The sequence below is a fragment of the Panthera uncia genome (assembly GCF_023721935.1).
Source record: "Panthera uncia isolate 11264 chromosome B3 unlocalized genomic scaffold, Puncia_PCG_1.0 HiC_scaffold_1, whole genome shotgun sequence".
Taxonomy (NCBI): Eukaryota; Metazoa; Chordata; class Mammalia; order Carnivora; family Felidae; genus Panthera; species Panthera uncia.
This window is the reverse complement of record NW_026057582.1, coordinates 1,792,233-1,796,490: the sequence shown is the minus strand read 5'-3', so window position 1 is coordinate 1,796,490 and position 4,258 is coordinate 1,792,233.

Below are 4,258 nucleotides of genomic sequence, written 5' to 3'. Positions count from 1 at the left end.
TATCTGTGTCCTTGAGCAAGTACACCCCCTTCTGGAATCACAGCCATCGAGGTGGAAAGGGGGTGGCTAACATAATGTGGGTCCCTGGGCTCCAGAGTTCTGCAGAAGCAGGGCCTGTGAAGAGCCTGATCACCAAGAGAATCGCCCTGGAAAGGCTTGGTGACCCCCTCCCTGGGGTGCCCTTCTGTGAAGAGTACAGAGCTGAGGCTGGCAGGGCCCCCAGGAGAGAGAAGTACTGGGGGGCTGCCTGGAGGAGGCAGATAGGTGCAGGGAGGGGAGGGGACACGACACAGTCCGTGAAGAAGGCACCCCCAAGTTTTGGCCATTGGCACAGCTGCCCCCCAGGGATTGGGGTGGAACACAGGACCGGCTCCCATCCGCCATCCCCTCATGATGTTCCTGGGAGCCAGATGGACAGGCTGATGACCCCCACTTTATGGGGAAAAGGCTGCGATTACACCGAGGAGGAGCCTGGGGCTGGGGCCCAGTCTCCTGATTCCAGCTGAGTGCGGCTCCTCGTGGGACCCAATTCAGTTCCGCCCTCTTTCCCCACTCCTTCCTTTCACACTGTCTGTGCCTGCCACCGTGCTGTGTATCACACTGGGAGCCACAAATATCAGCCTCACCTCAGCAGCTGGGGGGCGGGTGCTGCTTGCTTTTGGCAATGGTGCGGAGGGTGCATTCCTAACCTATGCCCCTCCACCCCCGGGTGCCAGCTCATGAAGGCCCATGAGTGCTCAGAGGAACAGATCGTGCTTGGGGACCCGAGAAAACGTCCCAAGATGTGCCGGTTACTGGTGCTGTGTAACAAACGACCCCAAAACTTCACAGCAGATCTCAACCATTCTGTTAGGCACATAGACTGTGTGGTCAGGGGTTTGGATTGGGCACATCAAGGATGGCTTATCTCACAGGAGACATTTTCACTCACGCATGTGACAGTGACACTGGCTGTCAGCTGGGACATCTGCACAAGTGCTCTCTGTGTGGCCTCCCCATGTGGCTGCTTGGGCTTCCCCCAGCAGCATGGCCGCTGGGTTCCAACAGTGAGCTTCCCAAGAGAACCAGGGGGAGGCAATATCACCTTTTAAGGCCTGTCTTCTGAAGTCACATAGTGTCACTTCCACTGTGTCACAGGCTTACCCAGATTCAAAGGAAGGGGACAGAGACTGCAGCTCTTCACGGGAGGAGTGTCACAATCTCACTGTAAGGAGAATGTGTGGTATGGGAGATACTGGCTGGCGTGACCACTTCTGGGAAGGGGAACCTGCCACAGGAGTGTCAGATTTGAGCCGTCCCTGCTGGAGGGCCCCTCCTAAGGCCACTCGCCAGTTATTTGTCTTTTCTCCAAAGATGGTGGCTGTGCGTCCTCCCCAGTCTCCACCACATCTCTTGCTGCATATTTGGAGCACATAGGCCAACATTTTAAATCATTTTTTTAACAGCAGAATCCTTGGTTTACAGGATGTCTTATGAAGGAAATTTGCGCCTTGGGGGCCGGGCTGCCACTGAGGAACTATGACTTGCCGCCTCCCAAGGCCCCTCTGTAATCCAGGTGTGGTGCCCCTACGGGTGTGGGTGTGGCTGAGCGTCGCCTCTCCACGCCTCTCCCACTCTTGCTGGCTTGGGAGCCTAGTGAGCGGAGGCATTGACCGTCCCTCGCGGCAGACCGTCTCAAGGATGTCTGTACAGCAATTGCCATGCGTGAGTGCTTCTCCATTGCCGCTGGGGCAGAAAGTGGTCAACTGCTTAGGAAAAAGGTCTACAAGGTTCTGATGAAGCTAAACATACACCTACCCTATAGCCTAGCAGTTCCATTCCTGGGTATTCACCGGAGAAAAGAAAAGTCTGCGTTTCCCAGAGACGTGCGAGAGCTCAGGTCAGCTTTATTCCTATCAACCAGAGTGGAGGCAGCCCAAGGTCTCATCCACAGGGGAGCGGCAATCAACCTGGGTGAGTGTAAAAACTGCCAGTTGGGTGAAAGGTGCCAGACACGAAAGGCAGATACTGTATGATTCTATTTATATAACACACTAGAGCCAAAGTAAACTATAGTAAACGAAACAAAGCAACAGAACAGTGCTTGGGGGACTGAGAAGGGGCACGAGGGAATTTTGTGGGGTCAACATTCCATTTCTTGATAGAGGTTCCATTACACATATAAACATTGATTGGAGTGCCTAGATGGTGTCCTTCAGACGTGTGCATTTCACATTGTGTAAATTCCCCCTGAAAACACAAATATCGAACACCATTAATGATACGCATGCCAGTGTCTAGGGGGCTGGAGAGAGAGGTTTGGTTAAATGGAGAGACGGGAGATAAATAGAGCAAAATGTTAATTGCACAATCCAGGTGGTGGGTATGTGGTCTTCACCATACATTTTTTCCTGCATGTTTGAGTATTTTCATAATAAGATGGGCAGATTCCCAGGGAGAATTTGTTTTCCATGACATGTGCCTAATTCCAGGTCCCCAGTGCTTTCTTTTCTTTTTTCTTTTCTTTTTCTTCTCTTCTCTTCTCTTTTCCTTTCCTTTCCTTTCTTTTTTTTCTTTTCTTCTTCTCTCTTTCTAAGATTTTGTGTTTTTTTTAAGTGTACTTATTTTGGGGGGGAGGGGATGGAGAATCCCAGGCAGGTTCTGTGCTATCAGTGCAGAGCCTGTCACAGGGCTTGATCCCACGAACCTCGAGATCATGACCTGAGCCCAAATCAAGAGCTGGACACTTAACCGACTGAGACAGCCAGCCGCCCCAATATTTTATTTTTAAGCAATCTCAATACCCAACTGTGGGGCCTGAGATCAAGGGTCGTGTGCTCCGCCGGCCAAGCCAGCCAGTTGCAACCCCGCCCACCCCCACCAGTGCTTATTTCTATCTTCCTATCCATCAAACTACATTGCAAGTGTTTCAATAACAGCTGCCCTCCCCTCTTCCGGTTTCTGGCATTGCCCTTTGTAGACAGCCACATAAAACAGGTCAGGCTTCCAGGCCACATATTGTGGGAGGTCCAGCACTTTATCTCCTACGTCTGGCAGTTCATGGAGAGGGTGTGTAGTCGGATAGTCTCCTGGGCCTGGGAATGTTAGGGCTCCGGCTTAGAGGCACGTTTGGGCTCAATAGTGAGTGGTGTGTATGCACCCACACACGGCCGCGGTGCTTTCTCCAGCAGAGACTCAGTTGCCCTTCCTGCCTGTGTTTGAGCATCATGTCTGCACGTGGAGACATCCTGGGCCCCACACGTGGCTGTGGGAGGGGCTGGACCATCCAGGATAGTTTCCCTTCTGGCCCGGCGGGACGGCTGGCTGGCTGGCTGGCTGGACGCAGGCTCAGGGCACTGGGGTGGCTGGGCCTTTCTGCGGGGCAGCTGGTCTTCTCGCGGGGGCAGTGTAGGGGTCCCCAAAGCACAGAAGCGAAATCATCCCGGCTTTCTGGAGGCTGAGGCCGGGAACTGGGCAGCCTCACTTCAGCTCTACTCGGGAAACAGGCTGGCCCAGTGCACGGGTGGGAGGGGGCTTGTCAGGAATGCTGCGGGCCTGGATCAGGCGGCAGTCTGGCTTCGCCAAACAGGACCCAGGCCCAACTTTCCCGGCATTGTGTGTGTGTGTGTGTGTGTGAGTGAGAGAGAGTGAGAGAGAGTGAGAGAGAGAGAGAGAGAGAGAGAGACTGATGGAGCTGCCCACTCCCCATCCTGCTCTGTCCGCCCAAAGTGCCCAAAGTGCCTCGGTGTTCCTCGGATTGAGGGGCGGTCCCTGCAGCTTAAGGTCAGCAGCTCGAGCTCCTCAAGGAAAAAAACACCCTGCAAATCTGATAAAGGTGGTTCTCAGAACCGAAGCCGCAGACCATGGGGGGCGTGGCCTGGGCGGAGAGCAAGGCCGCCGAGCACCAGTAGACCCCGGCCCTGGGTTCCGGTCCAGATGCCAGGCCGCCGTCCCGAAGCCTCTCTAAGACGGGATGGTAGCTGGAGGTGACGTGGGGGGCGGTGCCTAGGCTGGTTGGGGGCGGGGGGGCGGTGCCCAGGCTGGAGGGGGCGTGGGGGGCGGTGCCCAGGTGGGAGGGGAAGGCAGTGGCGTCCAAACTGAAGGGATGTGGGGGGTGGCGCCCAGGCTGAAGGGGGCGTGGCGGAAGCGCCCAGGTCAGGGGTGTGGGGGGGGCAGTGCCCAGGCTGGAGGGGCAAGGCGGTGGCGCCCACACTGGAGGGGGCTTGAGGAGGGACGCCCAGGCTGAAGGGGGTGTGGGGGAGGCGCCCAGGTCGGGGGG